Source organism: Mustela putorius, unplaced genomic scaffold (genome assembly GCF_011764305.1).
Source record: "Mustela putorius furo isolate JIRA1106 unplaced genomic scaffold, ASM1176430v1.1 tig00003858_pilon_pilon_pilon, whole genome shotgun sequence".
NCBI lineage: Eukaryota > Metazoa > Chordata > Mammalia > Carnivora > Mustelidae > Mustela > Mustela putorius.
The window spans coordinates 1,092,986-1,120,441 of record NW_025422010.1 but is presented as its reverse complement, the minus strand read 5'-3'; the positions used below and the strand labels follow the sequence as shown (position 1 = coordinate 1,120,441).

Genomic DNA, 27,456 nt, shown 5'->3' with positions numbered 1-27,456 from the left:
TGCCCTATTGGATCCATATTCTCTGGAGAAACCTAAAGAAGGTACTCTTAACAGCTCTTTCTCTTTGTGGTTTAAATCTTTTGATTTTAATGTCTTATTTTGAGGTGGAGATTCTCACTTCCTAACTTACCAAACTACCTCATGGTACAAAGTCATTCTTAGGTACAATAAGAATGTGATAACATGATTTTTCTTTTCCCATCATTTTTGCTAACATTGTCATATATTTTGGTATTTACAACCATTATAAATCAAAATGTATTGCTATTATTTCTGCTTAAATAATTGACTATTTATTAGAGACATTAAGTGATACAGTTTTTCTATTTATCCATATAGCTCTGATACCTGATGTTTTAAAAATATCTTCTCATAAAGTTGCATTTCTCTCTGTCATTGTTCCTATGGGGCATCCTTTACTATTACTTGTAGGGAAAGTGTGGGGGGATCAGTTCTGGGAGGCTTGCAGTCTGAAAAGTTTTATTTTGTCTTCACTCTTCAATGACATTTTCACTGGATAGAGATCAAGGTTTATAGATTTTCTTCTTTTATTATTTGTAGTCATTGTCCCTCTGTTTTCTTGCTCCCACCAGGATGCTGGTTCTCCGTACAGAAAAACACTCTCCTCTCCGGCTATGAGAGTGTCTGCATTGCTGGTCTGTAAAGTTTGATTACCATGTGTGCTATGCTGTCTCTCTTGTTCGCTGAGCTTCTTGAATATATATTGATTTATGTGTCCACCAAATTTTGAATATTTTTGGCTATTATCTCTGGAAATTTTTTTCTTAAATAGTTAACCACGGGCTCCCCAACTTCTCTCCAGTAGTTACTCCAATCACACACTTTATGCTGCAAGAAGTTATCTTGGGCAGAGAGGCTTTATTCTTTTTTCCCCAGCTTTTCTCTCTCTGTTTCAGGTTTAATAGTTTTGTGGCCACGTATTCAAGCTCACCAATCTTTGCTTTCCTATTAGCAGATCTGCTGACAATCTCACCTGTGTATTTCTTTATTTATTTTTTTTTTTAATTTTTTATTTTTTATAAACATATATTTTTATCCCCAGGGGTACAGGTCTGTGAATCACCAGGTTTACACACTTCACAGCACTCACCAAATCACATACCCTCCCCAATGTCCATAATCCCACCCCCTTCTCCCAAACCCCCTCCCCCCGGCAACCCTCAGTTTGTTTTGTGAGATTAAGAGTCACTTATGGTTTGTCTCCCTCCCAATCCCATCTTGTTTCATTTATTCTTCTACCCACTTAAGCCTCCATGTTGCATCACCACTTCCTCATATCAGGGAGATCATATGATAGTTGTCTTTCTCTGCTTGACTTATTTCGCTAAGCATGATACGCTCTAGTTCCATCCATGTTGTTGCAAATGGCAAGATTTCATTTCTTTTGATGGCTGCATAGTATTCCATTGTGTATATATACCACATCTTCTTGATCCATTCATCTGTTGATGGACATCTAGGTCCTTTCCATAGTTTGGCTATTGTGGACATTGCTGCTATAAACATTCGGGTGCATGTGCCCCTTTGGATCACTACGTTTGTATCTTTAGGGTAAATACCCAATAGTGCAATTGCTGGGTCATAGGGCAGTTCTATTTTCAACATTTTGAGGAACCTCCATGCTGTTTTCCAGAGTGGCTGCACCAGCTTGCATTCCCACCAACAGTGTAGGAGGGTTCCCCTTTCTCCGCATCCTCGCCAGCATCTGTCATTTCCTGACTTGTTGATTTTAGCCATTCTGACTGGTGTGAGGTGATATCTCATTGTGGTTTTGATTTGTATTTCCCTGATGCCGAGTGATATGGAGCACTTTTTCATGTGTCTGTTGGCCATCTGGATGTCTTCTTTGCAGAAATGTCTGTTCATGTCCTCTGCCCATTTCTTGATTGGATTATTTGTTCTTTGGGTGTTGAGTTTGCTAAGTTCTTTATAGATTCTGGACACTAGTCCTTTATCTGATATGTCGTTTGCAAATATCTTCTCCCATTCTGTCAGTTGTCTTTTGATTTTGTTAACTGTTTCCTTTGCTGTGCAAAAGCTTTTGATCTTGATGAAATCCCAGTAGTTCATTTTTTCCCTTGCTTCCCTTGCCTTTTGCGTTGTTCCTAGGAAGATGTTGCTGCGGCAGAGGTCGAAGAGGTTGCTGCCTGTGTTCTCCTCAAGGATTTTGATGGATTCCTTTCGTACATTGAGGTCCTTCATCCATTTTGAGTCTATTTTTGTGTGTGGTGTAAGGAAATGGTCCAATTTCATTTTTCTGCATGTGGCTGTCCAATTTTCCCAGCACCATTTATTGAAAAGGCTGTCTTTTTTCCATTGGACATTCTTTCCTGCTTTGTCGAAGATTAGTTGACCATAGATTTGAGGGTCTATTTCTGGGCTCTCTTTTATGTTCCATTGATCTATGTTTCTGTTTTTGTGCCAGTACCATGCTGTCTTGATGATGACAGCTTTGTAATAGAGCTTGAAGTCCGGAATTGTGATGCCACCAACGTTGGCTTTCTTTTTCAATATCCCTTTGGCTATTCGAGGTCTTTTCTGGTTCCATATAAATTTTAGAATTATTTGTTCCATTTCTTTGAAAAAGATGGATGGTACTTTGATAGGAATTGCATTAAATGTGTAGATTGCTTTAGGTAGCATAGACATTTTCACAATATTTATTCTTCCAATGCAGGAGCATGGAACATTTTTCCATTTCTTTGTGTCTTCCTCAATTTCTTTCATGAGTACTTTATAGTTTTCTGAGTATAGATTCTGTGTCTCTTTGGTTAGGTTTATTCCTAGGTATCTTATGGTTTTGGGTGCAATTGTAAATGGGATTGACTCCTTAATATCTCTTTCTTCTGTCTTGCTGTTGGTGTAGAGAAATGCAACTGATTTCTGTGCATTGATTTTATATCCTGACACTTTACTGAATTCCTGTATAAGTTCTAGCAGTTTTGGAGTGGAGTCTTTTGGGTTTTCCACATATAGTATCATATCATCTGCGAAGAGTGATAATTTGACTTCTTCTTTGCCGATTTGGATGCCTTTAATTTCCTTTTGTTGTCTGATTGCTGAGGCTAGGACCTCTAGTACGATGTTGAATAGCAGTGGTGATAATGGACATCCCTGCCGTGTTCCTGACCTTAGTGGAAAAGCTTTCAGCTTTTCTCCATTGAGAATGATATTTGCGGTGGGTTTTTCATAGATGGCTTTGATGATATTGAGGTATGTGCCCTCTATCCCTACACTTTGAAGAGTTTTGATCAGGAAGGGATGTTGTACTTTGTCAAAGGCTTTTTCAGCATCTATTGAGAGTATCATATGGTTCTTGTTCTTTCTTTTATTGATGTGTTGTATCACATTGACTGATTTGCGGATGTTGAACCAACCTTGCAGCCCTGGAATAAATCCCACTTGGTCGTGGTGAATAATCTTTTTAATGTACTGTTGAATCCTATTGGCTAGTATTTTGTTGAGTATTTTCGCATCTGTGTTCATCAAGGATATCGGTCTATAGCTCTCTTTTTTGGTGGGATCCTTGTCTGGTTTTGGGATCAAGGTGATGCTGGCCTCATAAAATGAGTTTGGAAGTTTTCCTTCCATTACTATTTTTTGGAACAGTTTCAGGAGAATAGGAATTAGTTCTTCTTTAAATGTTTGGTAGAATTCCCCTGGGAAGCCGTCTGGCCCTGGGCTTTTGTTTGTTTGGAGATTTTTAATGACTGTTTCAATCTCCTTACTGGTTATGGGTCTGTTCAGGCTTTCTATTTCTTCCTGGTTCAGTTGTGGTAGTTTATATGTTTCTAGGAATGCATCCATTTCTTCCAGATTGTCAAATTTATTGGCGTAGAGTTGCTCATAGTATGTTCTTATAATAGTTTGTATTTCTTTGGTGTTAGTTGTGATCTCTCCTCTTTCATTCATGATTTTATTTATTTGGGTCCTTTCTCTTTTCTTTTTGATAAGTCTGGCCAGGGGTTTATCAATTTTATTAATTCTTTCAAAGAACCAGCTCCTAGTTTCGTTGATTTGTTCTATTGTTTTTTTGGTTTCTATTTCATTGATTTCTGCTCTGATCTTTGTGATTTCTCTTCTCCTGCTGGGCTTAGGGTTTCTTTCTTGTTCTTTCTCCAGCTCCTTTAGGTGTAGGGTTAGGTTGTGTACCTGAGACCTTTCTTGTTTCTTGAGAAAGGCTTGTACCGCTATATATTTTCCTCTCAGGACTGCCTTTGTTGTGTCCCACAGATTTTGAACTGTTGTATTTTCATTATCATTTGTTTCCATGATTTTTTTCAATTCTTCTTTAATTTCCCGGTTGACCCATTCATTCTTTAGAAGGATACTGTTTAGTCTCCATGTATTTGGGTTCTTTCCAAACTTCCTTTTGTGGTTGAGTTCTAGCTTTAGAGCATTGTGGTCTGAAAATATGCAGGGAATGATCCCAATCTTTGGATACCGGTTGAGTCCTGATTTAGGACCGAGGATGTGATCTATTCTGGAGAATGTTCCATGTGCACTAGAGAAGAATGTGTATTCTGTTGCTTTGGGATGAAATATTCTGAATATATCTGTGATGTCCATCTGGTCCAGTGTGTCATTTAAGGCCTTTATTTCCTTGCTGATCTTTTGCTTGGATGATCTGTCCATTTCAGTGAGGGGAGTGTTAAAGTCCCCTACTATTATTGTATTATTGTTGATGTGTTTCTTTGATTTTGTTATTAATTGGTTTATATAGTTGGCTGCTCCCACATTGGGGGCATAGATATTTAAAATTGTTAAATCTTCTTGTTGGACAGACCCTTTGAGTATGATATAGTGTCCTTCCTCATCTCTTATTATAGTCTTTGGCTTAAAATCTAATTGATCTGATATAAGGATTGCCACTCCTGCTTTCTTCTGATGTCCATTAGCATGGTAAATTCTTTTCCACCCCCTCACTTTAAATCTGGAGGTGTCTTCGGGCTTAAAATGTGTTTCTTGGAGGCAACATATAGATGGGTTTTGTTTTTTTTATCCATTCTGATACCCTGTGTCTTTTGACAGGGGCATTTAGCCCATTCACATTCAGGGTAACTATTGAGAGATATGAATTTAGTGCCATTGTATTGCCTGCAAGGTGACTGTTACTGTATATGGTCTCTGTTTCCTTTCTGATCTACCACTTGTAGGCTCTCTCTTTGCTTAGAGGACCCCTTTCAATATTTCCTGTAGAGCTGGTTTGGTATTTGCAAATTCTTTCAGTTGTTGTTTTGTCCTGGAAGCTTTTAATCTCTCCTTCTATTTTCAATGATAGCCTAGCTGGATATAGTATTCTTGGCTGCATGTTTTTCTCGTTTAGTGCTCTGAAAATATCATGCCAGCTCTTTCTGGCCTGCCAGGTCTCTGTGGATAAGTCAGCTGCCAATCTAATATTTTTACCATTGTATGTTACAGACTTCTTTTCCCGGGCTGCTTTCAGGATTTTCTCTTTGTCATTGAGACTTGTAAATTTTACTATTAGGTGACGGGGTGTGGGCCTATTCTTATTGATTTTGAGGGGCATTCTCTGAACCTCCTGAATTTTGATGCTCGTTCCCTTTGCCATATTGGGGAAATTCTCCCCAATAATTCTCTCCAGTATACCTTCTGCTCCCCTCTCACTTTCTTCTTCTTCTGGAATCCCAATTATTCTAATGTTGTTTCGTCTTATGGTGTCACTTATCTCTCGAATTCTCCCCTCGTGGTCCAGTAGCTGTTTGTCCCTCTTTTGATCAGCTTCTTTATTCTCTGTCATTTGGTCTTCTATATCACTAATTCTTTCTTCTGCCTCATTTATCCTAGCAGTGAGAGCCTCCATTTTTGATTGCACCTCATTAATAGCTTTTTTGATTTCACCTTGGTTAGATTTTAGTTCTTTTATTTCTCCAGAAAGGGCTTTTATATCTCTCGAGAGGGTTTCTCTAATATCTTCCATGCCTTTTTAGAGCCCGGCTAGAACCTTTAGAATTGTCATTCTGAACTCTAAATCTGACATATTACCAATGTCTGTATTGATTAGGTCCCTAGCCTTCGGTACTGCCTCTTGTTCTTTTTTTTGTGTTGAATTTTTACGTCTTGTCATTTTGTCCAGATAAGAGTAAATGAAGGGGCAAGTAAAATACTAAAAGGGTGGCAACAACCCCAGGAAAATATGCTTTAACCAAATTAGAAGAGATCCAAAATCGTGAGTGGGGAGAAAGGGGATAAAAAGAGGTTCAAAAAGGAAGAAAGAAAAAAGAAAAAAAAAGAAAAGAAAAGAAAAGAATTTTTAAAAAAAGAAAACACCTAAGAAAAATGTAAATAAAAAAATATATATATATTAGATAAACTAGTAAAAAATCGTTAAAAAAGAAAAAGGTAACAGTTAAAAAAAAATTTTACCCGAAGGCGAGAAAGAAAAAAAAAATGAAAAAGAAAAAATTAAATTAACTGCAAGTCTAAAAAAAATCACAGGAAAAAAGCCATGAGTTCTGTGCTTGGCTTTCTCCTCCTCTGGACTTCTGCTGCTCTCCTTGGTATTGAAACCGCACTCCTTGGTAGGTGAACTTGGTCTCGGCTGGATTTCTTGTTGTTCTTCTGGGGGAGGGGCCTGTTGTAGTGATTCTCAAGTGTCTTTGCCCCAGGCAGAATTACACCGCCCTTACCCGGGGCCGGGGTGAGTAATCCGCTCGGGTTTGCTTTCAGGAGCTTTTGTTCCCTGAGCGCTTTCTGTAGAGTTCCAGAGGACGGGAATACAAATGGCGGCCTCCTGGTCTCCGGCCCGGAGGAGCCGAGAGCCCAGGGCCCCACTCCTCAGTGCGCCCTCAGAGAACAGCGCCCAGTTACTCCCGTCTGCCTGACCTCCGGCCGCGCTCCGAGCTCACCGAGCCTGCGACCGGTTCAAGGTAACACCGAGCTGCGAGCTTACTGTCGGCTCTGTCTCTGTAGCCGGCTTTCCCGTTCCAATACCCGCAAGCTCTGCGACACTCAGACACCCCCGATCCTTCTGTGACCCTGCGGGACCTGAGGCCACGCTGACCCCGCGTGGGCTTCGCCCCGGTTTAGCCTCTGGAGCGATGTCCCTCAGCGGAACAGACTTTTAAAAGTCCTGATTTTGTGCGCGGTTGCTCTGCCGCTTGCCAGGAGCCGGCTCCTCCCCCCGGGGTCTATCTTCCCGTCGCTTTGGATTCACTTCTCCGCCGGTCCTACCTTCAGAAAGTGGTTGTTTTTCTGTTTCCAGAATTGCTGTTCTTCTTCTCTTCGATCTGCCGATGGATTTTCAGGTGTTTGCAATCTTTAGATAAGCTATCTAGCTGATCTCCGGCTAGCTGAAGTAGTCTCAGCTTGCTACTTCTCCGCCATCTTGACTCCTCCCTCACCTGTGTATTTCTGATCGTGTAATTTTCATTTTGGGATTTTAAAAAATTTCCATCTTTAAAAAGTATCTCCATTTCTTCTTCTAACCTGTTTAGTCATTTCTTCATCGCAGTCCCAGGTTAAATGTTCTTTTAATATCTGTGTACATTTCCTCTGCCATCCATTTTGCACAGATCCTAAATGTTGGGCTGGGTGGAGTAGGATCTCAGGGGACCTCAGATGTGGGGACCTGGGTCAGACCTGCTCACTGCTCTGTGTACAGGCCTCCTGGGGTTGGAAGAGAGTGTGACACAGACGGGAAAGGGGTTTGTGTCTCCCTGCCCTGCCTGCCTGTGGCACTGTGCGCATTACCACTGCAGTCAAATGACTGACAATCATATTCTGCCTCATCCTCAGCCATGGCCCCGCTGATGGTCAGGGTGGCAATGTTCCCAAGTTGGATCTAGAGAATCGGTTAAGGATGGCTTAGTTCCAGTTGCTATCACCATAGATAATCTGCACTCTTCCACACCTGACAGTAATAATCAGCCTTATCCATGGCCCTGGTCCTGCTGGCATTTAGGAGGGCTGTGTCTTCCAGGTTGGAGTCTTAGCATCAGACTCCAGAGTCTTAGCATCAGACTTAGCATTAGAGAATCCCTGAGGAGCATTTGTTATTGTCATATTTGACCGGCCAGTGTCCTGTCCTGGCTTCTGCTGGTACCACTGTACACTGAAGATTTCTATACCATTTCCCTGACAGGTGATCATGGATATCTGGACCAGGGTCACTGAGCACAGGGTAGCTGAGTCAGCACCAGGACGGCCTTTTTGGAGCTGGGGCTGATTTGGGCCCTTGCAGAGCTGCAAACAGCACCTGATTCAGGGAAAGGTAGTCATGAGGCCTCAGCATCTACCCCTCCTTTTTCATGTCCTCTCTGCTCCCCCAAGCTGCACTCTTGTCCCATTCTCAGCATGTCATCAGAATAGAAAACACTTGCATTCTGACATTTTTAATCATGGTGCATGTGGGAATTTCCTTGTTATACATTCACAGGCTGTTGGAGATTCATCACAACTTCTGGTCTATTTCCACGTGGTGCTTCTATCTCTATGACACCACCCACCCCACAGCAGACCAGCATCTGGCATCATCACTACTTTGATTCCTTTCATTTTTTTCATCCATGTCTCATGTAGACTTGTGAAAAGTGCCAGAAACCATCCCTGAAAGAGGGCCTCGCTTCAAGTTCTGTATGGCTGTGAGAGTCCCCAGGGTCACATCTGTGCACCGGGTTTGAGCTCTGGATACTGGATAGTCAGTGGCCCTTCCTGGGAACTGAGTTCTGTCACTGAAGCAAGGACATCACAGGGACCATAGATGTGGTTGAGGCTGTATGAATCACATCACTCTAGAGACAGTCTCACAAAGAGGCTGAAGACCTTCTTTTCAGGGACCCGTGGCTCTGAGTGCCCTACCTCCTGTCCCCCCAAGACACTCATGAGCAAGGGAGTTGCAGTCCCAGATCTTAGTTTGACTGGAGTGGGGCAGAAAATGCAGAGTGAGGGGTCACGGTGTCTTGGACATGCCCAGCACAGAAGGGTCAGCTCCCTGGGACCTCAGATGGAGAATGAAGGGAGGTACTCTGTATGTGAGGACTCCTGTCAGTGTCCTGGGAAACAGTGTGTATCTGATCCTCAGAATAAGGTCCCTGCAGTCTGAGGAGATAGGTTGGACCATCCTGACAGCCTCTGAGGCCTGAACCCTGGACCCCTGTTGACCCCCAGGCCTGGTGTCCCCTTGAGGCTTCCCATTGGCAGCCCCAGCCTCCGTCCTGCTACTCCTGATGCAGCTCTGCCGCCCCCTGCTGGTGGAGGAGGACTCAGACCAGGAGCTTCCCTCCTGCAGGTCATCCCACAGTACCTGTCACCTGAGAAGGGGTGTGGACCAGAGTTTCCAGGCTCCCACAGGCAGCTGCCCCACTGCTCTGCCCAGACCAGCACAGAAGGTCAGAAACATGGTGCACGAGGTAGGACAGGTGCGATTCCTATACTTGTCCCAGGGTTGAAATGCACTGGATAGCCTGCTGTCTTCTTTCAGAAAGGAGAGTGCAGGGTGCAATGTGCATTTGGAAAGGGTCAGTATCCAGACAATCCTGTGTGATCTCCCATGACCACCAGGTTCCTGTGTATGTAGGAATCAGGACCGATGTTTCCTACATCTCTATCTGTGTAGTTGGGTTTTACAATCCCTGGGTGATGCTTTTGTTGCTAAATTCAGTTGAGCAGGCAGATCTTCATCTTACTCTTTAGTAATCCTGTATTTACTACTATTATTGTTGTTCCAGGCCTCATCTCCTGGAGCTCGGTATGGGAGGATCTATAAAGTAGCCTCATCTGTAATTCTTGTGGAACTGCGTATCTGCTAATTCTGACTTGGATCCACTTGCCGATGATGCAGCTCACAGGGCAGATGAAAACTTTTCCTTGGATCCCACAGAGGAAGACAGGAGACTCCAACTCCATGGTCAGCTGGCTGAGATCACATGGAGTCTCTCTAATTAGTAAGACTCTTACAATGTTATGTATCATCAGTTATAAAAGAAAACAACAATAGTGTTTCTTACTCGAGTGTAAGCTTCTGCATTCACAGCCGCTGAAGCTAATGCCTAGAGAGGCTAGCTTCCCAGGAAAAGAGAAGTGGGAGTGAGTCCAGGAGTGGAGTTCAGGTGTGCTGGATTCAGACCTTGGTCTCTGTGGGGCAGAGCTTGACCAGTGCAGGCAGGAGACTGAGGCCAGCCTGGCTGCAGGGTTTGCATCCCAGGAGTCACTGCCATCCCCAAACTGGCTGGTCTCTAAAGGAGCCCCTCAACCTGTGCATGTGGAGAGTCAGTGGGGTCATGTCCCAGGTTTGGGCTGGAGAATCTGTGGGGATGGTGGAGGCCATTTGGTTGTGCTGTGGCCTGGTCTGGGACCCGCTGGCTCTGCTCTGTATTATTGCTTTCTCTTCTCTCTCTGAGTAGTTGGGAATAATGGGGTCTCATGGCCACACTACTAGGGACAGCTGATTAGTATATGGGACCATCGGTTCTCAACTTCAGGAGCCTGTGGAACTCATTCTGGAGGGTCCCACCCCTGCAGCATCCCCTGGGCTGAGCTCAGGGCCAGGGGCATGGGCAGAGTCCTGTGTGGGCTGAGCTTGTGTCAGTGCTTAGGGGCAGGACCTGGGGAGTGAGGAGGGGGAGAGAATGAGGAGGGGGCATTTTGTAGGGGTCCAGGCCATGGTGGGGACCTCAGATTACTGCCTACTTGGTCCACTGCTTAGCCGGGCTGCCCCAAACCTCTCTCATGCCCTCCCTGGTCCCCATGAGAATGCTCCTTTTCAGGCTGCTGGAAAGAATCTCTGCTTCTGTGTGGGCTTCAGTGATCTATTTCATGTGGAGGGGTGCTCACCTCTGGGCTCCATAGAGGAGCTCTTGTCACTGTGTGATTGAAAATCTTAAAGGCTTGAGTGAGAAGGGGCATGTGAGGATATTTCTGTTAGCTATTCTCATTCAATATGCTCTGTGAATATCTTTCTTTTTTATCTGTGTGTAAAATACAGAACAGAAAATGTTCCATCCTCATAATTTTTTCCAGCTAAATTCATCTTCCTAGAGTTTGTATCTACTCCCTGAGAATATTTCATGTCCCACATTGTGGAGCAGAATTGGTGGGAATTGTCCTGAAAGTTTGCTTACATTTTAGTGTCATTTCACATCCCGTGGGGTTGTTATTTGCAGCATCTACTTGGGTGTTGCTGTAAAACTCAATCCAGCAATGTTTATCTGTTAATGGTGGTGCAGACCATTTCCTGCATGTGATTAGTAGCATCATGTAAATAGAGCATCCATGGATTTATTTTCTGTTTGTCCCATGTGTTCTTTCCACCCTCTTTCCATTTGTCTGTTTTTAACAAAAGTAATGAAACATTATTCATGCTTTTGTTTTTGTTTTTGTTTTGTTAATGAGCTATGAGTTCTTGCTATCTTATGACCAGTGACTTGGAATTGTCTACATTCTGGTGATGTTATACCATGCTGTGTGGATAATTTAAGAACCTGATAATAGACTTTCCTTACCTCTTAGCATATTTGCTATGATTTTCACATATGTTATTTTACCTATATTAAAAATTCCAACATATATTGTTATTTTATTTGGTATATACAGTGATTTATCTTTTAAAGAGGTTTAGATAAGGAAAAAATCTTAATTTTTTATCCCAATAGTTAGCATTTTTGATATTTCATTCACTTTGTAGATTCTGATTCTTTCTGCAATTACCTTCTCCTTCCTAAGGGAAGTCTGTTTGTTTCTTGCTTGTATTATGGGTCATTTGGTGAGTAATTCTACCAGTTTTTGTATATGTGAAAATTTTTTTACTTGGCCTTAATTTTGAAGGCTGTTTTTCCTAGATGAAGAATTAAGGTTTTCCCCTTTTTCAGCAATTTAGAGATGTTAGTCCACTGTTTCTCAGGGACATTTCTGTCAATGTAAATCCACTAGAATCCTTCTCTTCATTCCCCTGAGTACAGGTGTTTTTCTTGGGCTGCTTCTAAGACTATCTCTTTTTCACTGCCTTAAATGTTTGATCTTGTTGGGTTTGGGTTTTTTTTTTAATATTTTATTTATTTTATTTGACAGACAGAGATTACAAGTAGGCAGAGAGGCAGGCAGAGAGAGAGAGAGAGAGAGAGAGAGAGAGAGGAGGAAGCAGGCTCCCCGCTGAGCAGAGAGCCTGATGCGGGACTCGATCCCAGGACCCTGAGATCATGACCTGAGCCGAAGGCAGCAGCTTAACCCACTGAGCCACCCAGGCGCCCCGGGTTTGGGTTTTTTACGACTATTTTAATGATTTCTTGTTCTTCAGTTTTGTTGAGATTCTGAGCTGTCGTCACTTGTCAATTTTCATCAGATTAGGAATATTTTGGTCAACAATTTTTCAAATATTTTTCTATCCTCTCCACACTACTGTCTCTCCTCTTCTGACATAATCACACCCTATTCCATTTCAAAAGTTGCTCTCCAGATCGGTGATTCTCTGTTCAATTTTAAATCTTTTTCCTTTCACTTTTCAGTGTCTGTGTTGTCTTCTGGTTCCCTCACATGTTTGTTTTCTCCTGCCTGCTGTTTTCAAACCTTGTCTTGATGACCTGAGATGTTGCTGATTTTGTCATTAGAGGTTTGACTTCTTCCAATTTTCTTTTTGTCTCCTGTTAACACATCATTTGACGTGTTAACAACTAAATTTTGACTACACATTGCAATATCATTCCTGCTTGTCTATCCAGTCTTCTGGTCTCCCTGCATCTTCCAGATTTGCTGCCTCAGGACTCCAGGACCAATTTCTTCACTAACTTTCTGTCTGTCTCTTTCTGTCTCCCTTTCTGTATGTGTGTATGTGTGTGTATGTGTGTGTAATATATGAATATGCATCTAGGTGTAGATGAGATACACATCTTACTGGATGTGTAGTTTCTGGAAAATCACAACTAGTTCGCCTTACTAGCTCTTATCTTTATAGTTCAAATGATTTTGTTTTAATGTCATATTTAACTTACCATGTACTTCCTTGTGTCATGTTATAATTCCCATGCTATAAGACATAGTAACATGATATTTTTCCCCCAATTTTGCTGACATTGTCATATATTGTATTTTTCCACCCATTATAAATCATAGCATATCGTTCTTGTGTCTGCTTAAGCAGTTGACTATCTTTGATTGACATGATCCTATAAAATTTTACTGTATTTATCAATATTTTTCTGATATCTGATAGTTACTATAACTTTGCATAGATTCACATTTTCATCTGTCACCCTTTTCTTCTGTCCAAGGGATGTCCTTTACTGTCACTTGTGCTGAGAGCCTGTGGGTGATCAGTTCTGTGAGATGCAGGCTGTGAAAGGTTTATTTTGTTTTCACCTTTCAATGACCTTTTCCCTGTGTGATCATCGAAGTTGACACATACTTTGAAACCATTGCCCCCCTGTAATCTTGCTCACATGGCTTGTGATGAGAAAAATGTTCCCAGCATATTGCTGGTTCCTCTGTAGCACCTGGTCTCTCCTTTCTGGCTGTGAGAGCATCTGCATCACTGGTCTGCAGCAATTTCATTCTGACATGTGTGGTGCTGTCTCTCATGTTCCCTTGTCAGATGTTTGTTGGACTATTGGTTATACTGGCCAATAGGTTTCACCAAATTTGGAATATTTTGGGTTTTTTTTTTCTTCAAATGTTTTTCTATTAACCACCTGTGCCCCGCTTTCTCTCCTTCAGTTACTCTGATTATGCACTTGAGGCTGCATAAAGTTGTCCTAAGTACCCTGATCTTTATTGTTTTTTTTTTTTCATTTTTTTTCTTTTTCTTTTTCACTTGAAGAGTTTTCACTGCCATGAAATCGAGTTCACTAATCTCTTCTTTTTCTTTCAGCATCAAATCTGCTGACAATATCACAGTGTGTTTCAGATCATGAAATTGAAAATTAGGGATGTTTTAAAACATTTGGTCTTTAAAAAGTATCTTCCATGTCTTCTCACATGTTCAGTCACTCCTTCACCTATAGTCACAAGTGAAACTTAGCTAAAATTACTGTGTGTCTTCCATCCCCTGATCCATTCCCTGAAGAGCCTTCTAGTGCACTGGTGTAGAGGGAGGTCTGGGGAACTGAGATCCAGCAACCAAGTTCAGACCCACTCCCTGCTTTGTCCACAGGCATCCCACATCTGGAGGAGTGTCTGACACAGACAGGGAAGGGGTTTGGGTCTCACTTCCCCATCTGCTGGTGTCACTGTGAACAGTACCAGTGCCCTCTGATGACCTCTCCTGATCCCATCTTGTTTCATTTTTTAATTTCCCTATCCCCCACAACCTATTGCCCTGCCTCTAAAATTCTTCATATCAGAGGGATCATATTTGTCTTTCTCTGATTGACTTATTTCACTCAGCATAATACCCTCTAGTTATATCCATGTCATTGCAAATGGCAAGATTTCATTTCTTTTGATGGCTGCATAGTATTCCATTGTATATACATATATATATATGTATATATATATACATATATATATCACATCTTTTTTATCCGTTTTTCTGTTGATGGACATCTAGGTTCTTTCCATAATTTGGATATTATTGTGGACATGGCTGCTATAAACATTCAGTGCATGTGCTCTTTCAGATCACTACATTTGTACCTTTAGGGTAAATACCCAGTAGTGTTTTCTGGGTAATAGGGTAACTCTGTTTTCAACTTTTTGAGGAAATGCCATGCTGTTTTTCAGAGTGGCTGCACCATCTTGCATTCCCACCAACAGTGTAGGCCGGTTCCCCTTTCTCCACATCCTCACCAACTTCTGACATTTCCTGACTTGTTAATTTTAGCCATTCTGACTGGTGTGAGGTGATATCTCATTGTGGTTTTGATTTGTATTTCCTTGGTGCTGGGTAGTGTGGAGCACTTTTTCCTGTGTCTGTTGGCCACCTGGAAGTCATCTTTGTGGAAATGTCTGTGCCCATTTCTTGATTGGATTAGCTGTAGAAAGAACAGCAAAGAAAGTCCTTTGGGTATTGAGTTTGATAAGTTCTTTATAGATATCAGATTCTAGCCCTTTATCTGGTATGTCATTTGTGAATATCTTCTCCCATTCTGTCAGTTGTCTTTTGGTTTTGTTAACTGTTTTCTTCGCTGTGCAAAAGTTTTTGATCTTGATGAAGTCCCAATAGTTTATTTTGCCCTTACTTCCCTTGCCTTTGATGATGTTCCTAGGAAGAAGTTGTTGCAGCTAAGATTGAAGAGGTTGCTACTTGTGCTCTTCTCAAGGATTTGATGGATTCCTGTCTTACATTGAGGTCTTTCATTCATTTGGAGTCTATTTTTGTGGTGTGTGTAAGGAAATGGTCCAGTTTCATATTTCTGCCTTTGGCTGTCCAATTTTCCCAATGCCATTTGTTGAAGAGACTTTCTTTTTCCTTTGGGCATTCTTTCCTGCTTTGTCAAAGCTTAGTTGACCATAGAGTTGAGTGTCTGTTTCTGGGCTCTGTTATGGTCTATTGATCTATGTGTCTGTTTCTGCGCCAATACCATACTGTCTTGATGATTACAGTTTTATAATAGAGCTTGAAGACTGGATTTGTGATGCTACCAACTTTGGCTGTCTTTTTCAACATTCCTCAGGCTATTCGGGGTCTTCTCTGGTTCCATATAAATTTTTGTTTTATTAGTTCAATTTCTTTGAAAAAATTGATCATATTTTGATAGGGATTGCATTAAATGTGTAGATTGCTTTAGGTAGTATAGACATTTTCACAATATTTGTTCTTCCAATCCATGAGCGTGGAAAGTTTTTCCATTTCATTGTATCTTCCTCAATTTCTTTCATGAGTATTTTATAGTTTTCTGAGTATATATCCTTTGCCTCTTTGGTTAGGTTTATTCTTAAGTATCTTATGGCTTTGGGTACAGTTGTAAATCTGATGGACTCCTTAATTTCTCTTTCTTCCATCTTGTTGTTGGTGTAGAGAAATGCAACTGATTTCTGTGCATTGGTTTTATATCCTGACACTTTACTGAATTCCTGTACAAGTTCTAGCAGATTTGGAGTGGAGTCTTTTGGGTTTTCCACATAAAGTATCATATCATCTGCAAAGAGTGATAGTTTGACTTCTATTTTGCTGATTTTGTTGCCTTTAATTTCTTTTTGTTGTCTGATCGTTGAGGCTAGGATTTCTAATACTACGTTGAATAGCAGTGGTGATAATGGACATCCCTGATGTGTTGCTGACCTCAGGGGAAAAGCTTTCAGTTTTTCTCCATTGAGAATGATATTTGTGGTGGGTTTTTCATAGATGGCTTTGATGATATTGAGGTATGTACCCTCTATCTCTGCTCTTTGAAGAGTTTTGATCAAGAAAGGATGCTGTACTTTGTCAAATGCTTTTTCAGCATCTATTGAGAGTATCATATGGTTCTTATTCTTTTTTTATTAATGTATTGTATCACATTTATTGATTTGCATGTGTTGAGCCAACATTCCAGCCCTGGAATAAATCCCACTTGGTTGTAGTGAATAATCCTTTTAATGTAAAATGTTGGATCCTCTTGGCTACTATTTTGTTGAGAATTTTTGCATCCATGTTCATCAAGGATGTTGCTCTATAATTCTCCTTCTTGATGGAGTCTTTGTCTGGTTTTGGGATCAAGGTAATGTTGGCCTTATAAAATGAGTTTGGAAGTTTTCCTTCCTTTTCTATTTCTTGGAAGAGTTTCAGGAGAATGGGTATTAATTCTTCTTTAAATGTTTGGTTGAATTACTTTGGGAAGCTTTCTGGCCCTGGGCTCTTTTTTGTTGGGAGATTTTTGATGACTGCTTCAGTATCCTTACTGGTTATGGGTCTGTTCAGGTGTTCTATTTCTTCCTTCTTCAGTTTTGGTAGTTTATGTCTGCAGGAATGCATCCATTTCTTCTAGATTGTCAAATTTGCTGGTGTATAGTTGCTCATAATACATTCTTATAGTTGTTTTTATTCCTTTGGTGTTGGTGTGATCTCTCCTTTTTCATTCATGATTTTATTATTTAGGTCCTTTCTCTTTTCCTTTTGATAAGTCTGGCCGGGGGTTTGTTACTGTTATTAATTCTTTCAAAGAACCAGCTCCTAGTTTTGTTGATTTGTTCTACTGTTCTTTTTGTTTCTATTTCATTGATTTCTTCTCCGATCTTTATGATTTCTCTTCTCCTGCTGGGTTTAGGCTTTCTTTGCTGTTCTTTCTCCAGCTCCTTTAGGTGTAGGGTTAGGTTGTGTACTTGAGATCTTTCTTGTTTCTTGAGAAATGTTTGTATTGCTATATACTTTCCTCTCAGGATGGCCTTTACTGAATCCCAAAGATTTTGAACCATTGTGTTTTCATTTTCATTTGTTTTCATGACTTTTTTCAATTCTTTTTTAATTTCCTGGTTGACCCATTCATTCTTTAGATGGATGCTCTTTAACCTCAATGTATTTTAGTTCTTTCCAGCTTTCCTCTTGTGACTGAGCTCTTACTTCAGAGTAATGTGGTCTGAAAATAGGCAGGGAATGACCCCAATCTTTTGATAATGGTTGAGACCTGATTTATGACCCAAGATGTGATCTATTCTGGAGAATGTTCCATGTGCACTAGCAAAGAATGTGTATTCTCTTGCTTTGGGGTAGAATGTTCTGAATATATCTGTGATGTCCATCTGGTCCAGTGTGTCATTTAAGGCATTTATTTCCTTGTTGATCTTTTGCTTGGATAATCTGTCTATTTCAGTGAGGGGGTGTTGAATTCCTCTACTATTATTGTATTATTGTCAATGTGTTTCTTTGATTTTGTTATTCATTAGTTTAGGTAATTGGCTGCTCCCATGTTCAGGGCATAGATATCTAAAACTGTAAGATCTTTTTGTTGGACAGACCCTTTGAGTATGATATATTGTCCTTATATAGTCTTTGTCTTAAAATCTAATTTATCTGATATAAGGATTACCACCCCAGCTTTCTTTTGATGTCTATTAGCATGGTAAATTTTTTTCCACCCTCTCCTTTTAAATCTGGATGTGTCTTTGGGTCTAAAATGAGTTTCCTGTAGACAGCATATCGATGGGTCTTTTTTTTTTTTTTTTTCATCCATTCGATACCCTGTGTCTTTTTATTGGGTCATTTAACCCATTTACATTCAAGGTAGTTATTGAAATATATGAATTTAGTGCCATCATATTGCCTGTAAGGTGACTGTTACTGTATATTGTCTCTCTTTCTTTCTGGTCTATTACTTTCAGGCTCTCTCTTTTCTTAGAGGACCCCTTTCAATATTTCCTGAAGGGCTGGTTTGGTATTTGCAAATTCTTTTCATTTTTGCTTGTCATGGAAGGGTTTTTTTTTTTTTTATCTCCATCTATTTTCAATGACAGCTTAGCTGGATAGAGTGTTCTTGGCTTCATATTTTTTTAATTTAGTGCTCTGAATATGTCATGCCAGTTCTTTCTGGCCTGCCAGTTCTCTGTGGATAAGCCTACAGACAATCTAATATTTCTACCATTGTATGTTAAAGACCTCTTGTCCCATGCTGCTTTCAGGATTTTCTCTTTGTCACTAAGACTTGTAAGTTTTACTATTTAGATGACCTATTTTTATTGATTTGAGGGAGGTCTCTGTGCCTCCTGGATTTTGATGCTTGTTACCTTTGCCATATTAGGGAAATTCTTTACTGTAATTTTCCCCAATATGTATTCTTGTCCCCCACCTTTCTTCTTCTTCTGGGATCCCAGTTATTCTAATATTGTTTCATCTTATGGTATCACTTATCTCTTTAATTTTCCCCTCATGGTCCAGGAGTTGTCTCTCTTTTGCTTAGCTTCTTTCTTCTCCATCATTTGGTCTTCTATATCACTAATTCTCTCTTCTGCCTCATTTATCCTTAGAGCAAGAGCCTCCAGTTTTGATTGCACCTCATTCATAGCTTTATTTTATTTCAACTTGGTTAGATTTTATTTCTCCAGAAGGAGATTTTATTTCTCCATAAAGGGATTCTCTAAAATCTTCCATATCTTTTTTTAAGCCCAGCTAGCACCTTGATAATTGTCATTCTGAAGTCTAGTTCAGACATATTACCAGTGTCTGTATTGATTAGATCCTTAGCTATTGGTACTATCTCTTGTTCTTCTTTTTTTTTTTTTGTATTGAGTTTTTCCTCCTTGTCATTTTATCAAATAAGAATGAGAGAATTAAATACTAAAAGGGTAGCAAAGACCCCTTAATAACATATGCTAACCAAATCAAAAGAAACACAAAACCGGGGTGCAGGGGAGAGAATGAAGGGGGGAAAAATAATAAATAAAAGTATATATATATTAGATTGTTAATTGAACAGAACCACCCCCTTGATTTTGGGTATATTCTGGTTTATTAAAAGAAACTACCTCCCAAAATAGTAAGGAAAGAATTCACACACACACACACACACACACACACAAATAAGGGTAAACAGGATAAAGGGATGGAATATGACTGGAAAGATGAAAATTAAAAAGATTCTAAAAGAGGAATTGAGATGATATGTTGTATGGAAAAAGAAGAAAAAGAAAGAGGAGGGAATGTGATTAGGTTGGAGACTAGAACAAAGCCATATACGAGATTTAGGGTATATTTTGATATATGTCAAAATTAAAAAAAAAACCCTATGTGTATACAAAAATAAGATTAAATACACTGAAGGGATAAAATGTGAGTATAAGAATGATAATTTCAAAAGGTTTTTTAAAAAGAGATGTTGATAAAATAAATAAAAGTAAAATAGTTAAAAATGTTAAAAGCGAAAAGAGGAAAAATTAAGAAAATAGAATAAGAAAAAATGAAATTAAAAAAATTTAACTTTCAGGATTAAAGGATCATGGGAAAAAAGCCATAAATTCTATGTTTTGCTTTCCCCTAGCTCTGGGGTTCCCCAATTCTTGTTGTTTGGTGAACTTGGTTTTGGATGGATGTTCTTGCTGATCTTCTGAGATTCTCAAATGTCCTTGCCTGAGGCAGAATTGCACCACCCTTTCCAGGGGCCAGGCTAAGTAATCTTCTCAGGTTCACTCTTGGTAGCCTTTGTTCCCTGAATGCTTTCTGTAGAGGGTGGGAATGAAAATGGCAGCCTCCCAATCTCAAGCCTGGAAGAGCTGAGAGCTTGGGCCCCATTCCTCAGTGTGCCGTCAGAGAAAAGCAATCAATCCCTCCCATCTCCCTGGTCTCTGGCTGAACCCCATGCTCACCCGGCCTGTGACTAAGCATTTCTATCTCTGGCCCTTGGCCCCATTCGGAGTCTCCAGACCAGGCAGATTCCTGCCACATGCTCTCACACAACTCCTCTTGGAGAAGAAGGAGTGGGGCTCTCTGGATCTGCTACCTGTGGGATCACTGCTCAAAGAGCAGTGACCTGAGTGTGCCTTGGATCACAGTTTAAGGTAACTCCGAGCTGAGAACTAATTGCTCAGCTCCATCTCTGTAGCTGACGTTCCTGCTCTGATACCTGGCAGCTCTGCCACAGGCAGACACCATTGGTCTTTTTGTGAACCCGCAGGTCCTGAGACCACACTGTACCCATGACGGCTCCAGCCCTTGCTTAGCCTCTGGAGCGATGTCCCTCAGTGAAGCAGACTTCTAAAAGTTCTGATTTTGTGCTCCACTGCTCCACTGCATGCTGGGAGCCAGACCCTCCCCCTGCAAGTCTACCTTCCTGTCACTTTGGATTCACTTCTTCACAAGTCCTACCTTCCAGAAAATGGTCAATTTTATGTTCTAGAATTGTTACTCTTCTCTTCTATCTCCTGTTGAGTTTGTAGGTGTTTGGAATTATTTGATGACTATCTAGCTGAACTCCTAGGACCTAATGATATTTAAGTCTCCTACTTCTCTGACATCTTGCTTCCTCCTCTCCTTATAGTTTTTTTCATCAGTGTTTCATGGGAATATGTGAAAAGAGTTAGAAATGATGAGAAAGAAATGTCAACAATTGTGGTCTTTTGAGGATCCACATGATCACATGTTCCCATATGGTGTGATGTCCAGGGCCTGAGCCATGGTTCCTGTAGCCACGAGAATCATGTCACTCAGGAGTCAGTCTCACAAGGAGGTTGTGGATGATTCTTCCAGGGATCAGGGCCCCTGAAGTGCTCTGCCTCCTGCCCCCTGAGGTGCTCTTGAAGAAAAAAGCTGCAGCCCCAGGTCTGAGTTGGAGTGGAGGTGGGGAAAGAGAGCAGAGTGTGAGTCATTGGGGAGTCTCTGGATGTGCCCAGCAGAAAGAAGTCAGTCCCTAGGGACACTGGTGGACAGAGAGGGGACCTGCATTTTCCAGGTGAGGTGCTCACTGTGTCAGAACTCCTATTAGTGATACTGTGTCTCTTACTCCCAGAACATAGTCCTTGCAGCTGAGGAGATAGGATGGATCATCCCAACAGTCTCTGAGGACTGAAACTAAGATGCCCTGCTGACTCCCAGGCCTGGTGTTCCTGTGGGGCTCTCCCTGGCAGCCCCAGCAACTCCGTCCTGTTGCTCCTGCTGAAGCTGTGCTGCCCCCTGCTGGTGGAAGAAGACTCAATAGAGTTGCTTTCCTCCTGCAGGTCACCCCAAAGCTCCTGTCACCTGAGAAAAGGTGTAGACCATGGTTTTCAGGCTCCCACAGGCAACTGCCTCCCTCCGCCCCCCATCCCACCTCCGCACCAGCACTGACCAGCACCAAAAGTCAGAATCATGGTGCAGGAGGCAGGACAGATGTAATTCCTGTGTCCCAGAAGTGAAATGCCCTGGATCTCCTGCTGTCTTGTTTCAGAAAGGAGAATGCATGGTACAGTGTAGTTCATCTGAAAAGTGTCAGTGTCCAGACAAATCTGTGTGATGTCCCACATCCACCAGGTTCCTGTCTATTTAGGAACCAGGACTGATGCTTCCTGCATCCCTATCTGTGTAGTTGGGTCATGAGAGCAACGGGTGATGCTTCTCATCTAAGTTCAGTTGAGCAGGCAAACCTTTACTTTACTCTTCTTATTGTTATCCTTGCTGGTATTAGTTTTATTACAACTCACATCCCATGGAGATTAGTGTGGGAGGATGTTAAACTACTCTGTGATTTGGTGTAATTGGGAATCTGCTAATTCAGACTTGGGTAAAATTGCATGTAATTCATGTCACAGTGTAGTTGAACACTTTTTCTTATCTGCCCACAGAGGCAGACTGGAGACTCCAACACCAAGGAATTCTCACTGAGACCCCACTGCATTTGCCTAATAAATTAAACTCTTCAATATTCTGAAACATTTCACTTGTTAAAGAGTGTTTCTCACATCAGTAGAAATACCCCATTTCACAGTAGGTAGAGTGAGTGCCCAGGGAGGTTAGCTTCTCAGGAAAACAGATGAAAGAAGAGCAAGTCCAGGAGTAGAGCTCAGGTGTGCTGGATTTAGACCCTGGGCTCTTTTGAGCAAAGCCTGACCAGGGCATGTTGGAGGGGGTATGACTGCCTTGCTCTGGTTGTGGAGAGTGTGTCATCGATCCTTCTAACTCCTCCTGGCAGGAATTCAAAGTAAGGGGCACTGCCTGGGATGCTTCATGATGACTGTCATGGGGCAATTGTGTGCCTACAAGACAATTGTAGTAAGCAAGAAGATTCAGATTCAGGAGATACCCTAGCATACCCCAGGACTGTGATTACAGTCATCAATTCACCACAATCCAATGCAGCATGTCAGATAATGGACCCACAGTCTGGAATGAGGATTTTGTAGTCCAAACTGGTGCAGATAAAAACTAGCTCAGTTATTTGCTGAGAGAATGGGATTATGAAATGTGCAGTGAAGAAGATAATTATAGACACCACACTGGTCACACATGGTGGTGGTAGAAATGAGCCAGATAAAATTAGCAAGTGTGTTTCCTTTATGTTGACATAAATATGTTTAGATATATATTCATCATATGTTTCTGCTTTGTTTCATCCCATTATCATCTAACATCAGAGTTGTTAACAGTAGTTATCTTTATATCTCAGTATTGAAGTTTTAGGATATCAAATTGTTAGGGCCAATTTATGTTAAAACCTGTTTAACTATTAGGGCCTGCTTAGCCAGAGCAACTCCATATTGCCTAGGTAACAATTGTTTACATCCACGGACTTCATTCCGGGAATAAATGCTCCCATAGTTCCTGGTATGGTTCTGGGTATCGATTCCAGGAGTAAACACCTTAACAATAGAAGCCACATATCTTGGGTCTGTGGTTATGCCTTATAAAACCAGCCTGTAAGATCGGGAGGGGGTCGCTCTCTTCAGAGGCAGCCCTGGCTGGTCAGTCTGACTTCTAATGCTTGGCATAGAATAAGGTTTTGCATAACTTTTACTTTGTCTTGATCTCGTTCCTTTGATAATGGACCCCAACATTCTGGGGGCTTGTCTGGGATTAAAGGACGAGAACTGAGTCAGCATCAGAATTTCTGGGAAAAGCCTCTGGAGGTAAGATCTCAAGATTTTATCTTGCAGGATCTCGTATGTCTGTGTGGTTGTGGAGCTGCAGAGTATAGCCCACCGGGGAGAAGCTGGATGCAGCATTGCTCCTCAGGGCTGGAATGGATGTGGGGATGCCCCATCCCTCAACTGGGAGATTGCCAGGGGGTTCAAATCCCCCTAGGTGGTCAGGGGACCTGCCAGGGGGTTCAAGTCCCCCTAGGCAGCCAGGTGACCGAGGAAATCCCCACCAGTGGCAGGTTGTATTTTTGAGTTGGGATTAAAGGTTTATGGGTCTGGTCTGTGCTTGTCTCTGTCTTGTCTTTTTGTTGTCTGTTGTGTTGTTTGTTGTGTTTAAAGAAATGGGGCAAGTGGAAAGTAAAGGACCTATGACACCCCTAAGTCTTGTTCTCCAGCATTTCAAGAATTTTCATGGTAAAACCACCCAGTTGGGTGACAAGGTTTACCCAGGAAAACTCTCTAAAATTGGGAATCCTTTCTCTGCCTTCTGGCAGCACTCCCCCTTCGGTTTCTGCACCAAGTTGGGTGCGGCCTGCATAACTGGCCTCTAGACCATACTTGGTGCTTCCTGTGCCATGGATACTTCCCTCTTCACTGTCAAGGAGCAAGAAGAGCAGCCCCTGGACATAACACCCCCCACTCCAGATCTTCCCACCTGTGTCTCAGGTAAACATTGAAAGTGGAGTGGGTCCAGGTGAAACATAAATCAGTATTTGAACTAAGTTAAGTTTGTTGGTTTAATTAAGATAGACATATCTTTAAAGTTATAGCAGTAAATGTGAAACTTCAAAGTTCACTGAAGGTCGAATAAGCTCATGCTATTTAAATCTGTTAGCAAAGAAATAACTGAACTGATGGTTAATTGTCTGTCTTAAAGTTTTAATGGGTAATTGTTAAAGTAACTTTCAAAGTCTTTGGTAACCTGAAACTTCAAAGTTTTGGTTGGATGACAAATGGAATTAAATTTGTTGGACATCTAGGTTTTAACCAAATGGGATAAAATGCTAAAGCATTGAGTACTTGATGTAGGTTTGTGCTTTTGACTTCTTACTGCAAAGAAACTAAGAATATTTAAGTCTATTGGTAAACGTGTTTTGTGCTTAGCTGGTTCATAAATTTGCCATCTACAGAATTCTGTTGTAACTGCTCGCAATTGGTTAATACTTAACCATCACTAGAGACTGAAGTGTTTCTAAGAATAGAAAATTCTGCTAACTGTAGCTAAGACTGATGAAAGTAAGGGAAATAACCCTATATGTAAAAAAGTAGGAGATACATAAGAAAGATAAGGGATGGGAATACATTTTGTTAAATAAAAGGTAATTTTGTTCTAAATGAGATGGTTGTTTGAAAGGAAATGGCTTGGGACAAAACCTGGATACAAAAGAAAGTTGTAAAATGTTTGTGAAGGGAAATTTTCAGAAAAAAATTTAGGTATGGTCAGGATGGACTACCAAAAGAAAAACGCTGTAAGGTTTTTATTAAAAGTTTTATTATTGTCTGAAAAACCAGAAGAAAGGCAGTTGACTGATAGTAAGTTTAAAAGAAAAACTGTACACACAAAAAAGAGGGCCTAAGAGAGTAAATAGATTTGTCTTAAAGTAAAAATACCTGGTTGCACCAGAACATGAAAGGAGATAATAAAAACTAAACTTGAGGGTATATAATAAGTCATAGAAGACTTGGGGAAAGTGACTTTTATTTGCCTTGGTTTATAGGTTTGAAAGAAAACAATGAAATATGTTAAAAATTTGACCATATTAGATCAGTCTTGATGGATTTATTCACAAGAAGGAAAAAAAAAGACTAATAAATCTTTTCCTGTAAAATGTTTCTGTTCAAATGAGGCATAGTATTTAAGGAAAGAAGACTAAAGCCCTGTGTCATGGCAAATCTATATTGGTGATCCATTCAAGTAAATGTTAAAATCAGAGGGCAGTAAATCTTGCCTTTGTCAGTCAGTCAGCGCCAGATATAAGGAAGAAACTTCGGAAAATTAAAGGATTTGAAGGGAAGAATCTGAGTTAGTGGGAATAGCAGAAAAGGTGTTTAACAACAGGGATACACAAGAAGAAGAAAACAGACTAAAAAAATAGTTAAAGTTTTGACATTACATGAGGCGGGAAGGAGAAGGGAAAAAAAAGGTCAGTGGAAAAGAAAAAGGCAGGTAGGAGATGGTCAGTGGGAAAGAAAAAAGCCCAAACACAGAGAAAGCATGTGGGAAGGCTTAGATTCAAATCAGTGGGCTTACTACAAGGAAAAAGAACACTGGACTGGAGAGTGTCCTAAGAAAAAAATGGCAATGCTGGCCACCAAAGACTGAATGGGCTATGGCTTGGAGCCCCTCCCTGAACCTAGGGTTAAAATTGAGGTGGAGGGGAAATCAATAGATTTTTTTTTGGTGGACACGGGAGCCCAATTTTCATTATTACTAAAGCCTATGGGAAAACTATCTGGAGAGGAAGTCTGGGTGCAAGGGGCAAATGGCACAAAAATACAGAAATGAACAACAGAAAGGACTTTAAATTTGGCCTCGGGAGTAGTCAAACATGGATTCTTGGTCCTCCCTAATGCCCCGTATAACTTGATGGGAAGAGATCTCCTCCACAAACTACGGGCTGGCATTCAGTTCTCGGAAGGAGGCATGACTGTGACTTTGGGACAACCCACTGTGCAGATGCTTGTGGCAGCAGTAGATGAACATCTCCTTTACAAGCCAGCCTCAAAACCAGAGGAGATAAGGGAGGGAAGCCTTCTCCAAACCCTACAGGTTGAATTTCCTGAAGTCTGGGCAGAAGGGAGGCCTCCTTGCCTGCCCAAGGGACGGCCTCCAGTAGTGGTACAGTTAAAAGCAACAGCTCTGGCTGTTTGAGTCTGGCAGTACTCCCTCCCCTGGGAAGCAAAGGAAGGGATCAGAAAACACATTAACCTCTTCCGAGTAGACAGAATCCTAGTTCCTTGCAAGTCTCCATGGAACACACCTTTACTGACCGTCAAAAAGGCTGAAACTGGGGAGTACCAACTCGTTCAGGACTTGTGGGAAGTTAACAAATGGGTTGAAGATATCCACCCGATGGTGCCCAGCCCCTACACCCTACTCTCCCTCCTGGGCCCCAAAAGAACTGTGTATGCCATCTTAGATCTCAAGGATGCATTTTTCTGCATACCTTTGGCAAGGGAGTCTCAACCCCTCTATGCTTTTGAGTGGTCTGACCCATAGGAAGGGTTCCAAGGCCAGCTCACCTGGACAAGACTTCCCCAAGGATTCAAAAATTCACCTACCATCTTTGATGAGACCCTACATGAGGATTTGCATGAGTACAGAATCACCAACCTAGGAGTCACTCTGTTACAGTATTTTGATGACTTGCTGATAGCTGCAGAGGACTATGAGTCATGCTTGCGGGGGACGAAAACTCTTACAGACTTTGCAGGAAAAAAGGTATCAGGTGTCAGCAAAGAAAGCACAGCCTTGTCAGAGCCACGCCACTTATTTAGGCTTTGATCTCCACAAGGGAGTGTGTTCACTGTCTGAGTCCAGGAAAAAGGTGATCACCCGATACCCCCACCCACCATGCCCCAACAAGTGAGGGAGTTTCTTGGAACAGTGGGCTTCTGCAGACTGTGGATACTGCGGTTTGCAGAGTGTCGCGAGCAAAACCCCTTCGTCCAGCCAGGAGGTCGCAACGTGTAAAGAAGATATAGAGATGGATATGATGTAACTCACTTGATATTTATTGGGACGAGGTCCGCACCACTATCGTGGCCCGGTCACGGTCCACTGACATTGTTACGGAGAAGGAGACGTCGCCTCACAATCTAGACAGAAAGGTCACGGCAGAAGTTGAGACTGAGAACCAGCGAGTGGTTGGCAACGAAACTGTTGGGGTGTCGGTAGCACCGGCGATGATGTTCTCCCGACAGGGAACTCGCTTCACCTCAGTCCAACCCGTTGCCTCTTTATATACTGTGCTAAGTCTCCTTCATAAACATATTACATCACTTGTTGTTCTTATGCTTACACACCAA

The 27,456-nt window shown here is 41.4% G+C and overlaps 3 protein-coding genes and 1 long non-coding RNA gene across 25 annotated transcripts in view; 1 reads left to right on the top strand and 3 right to left on the bottom strand.

Moving 5' to 3' along the window:
• Nucleotides 1-27,456, bottom strand: part of LOC101682709 (immunoglobulin lambda-1 light chain-like) — a 1,123,284-nt gene that overhangs the window by 304,804 nt on the left and 791,024 nt on the right. The window lies entirely within an intron of this gene.
• Nucleotides 1-27,456, bottom strand: part of LOC101676037 (immunoglobulin lambda variable 4-3) — a 780,698-nt gene that overhangs the window by 286,354 nt on the left and 466,888 nt on the right. The window lies entirely within an intron of this gene.
• The window catches only part of LOC101680986 (immunoglobulin lambda-1 light chain-like), a 586,873-nt gene that overhangs the window by 281,018 nt on the left and 278,399 nt on the right, over nt 1-27,456 (bottom strand). The gene's annotated exons all lie outside the window — the stretch shown is intronic.
• The window catches only part of LOC123387656, a 37,502-nt gene continuing 33,194 nt past the window's right edge, over nt 23,149-27,456 (top strand). For both annotated transcript variants that reach the window (XR_006602176.1, XR_006602177.1), the window contains exon 1: nt 23,149-23,415. This is a non-coding gene — a long non-coding RNA (uncharacterized LOC123387656). The remainder of the gene's footprint in view (nt 23,416-27,456) is intronic.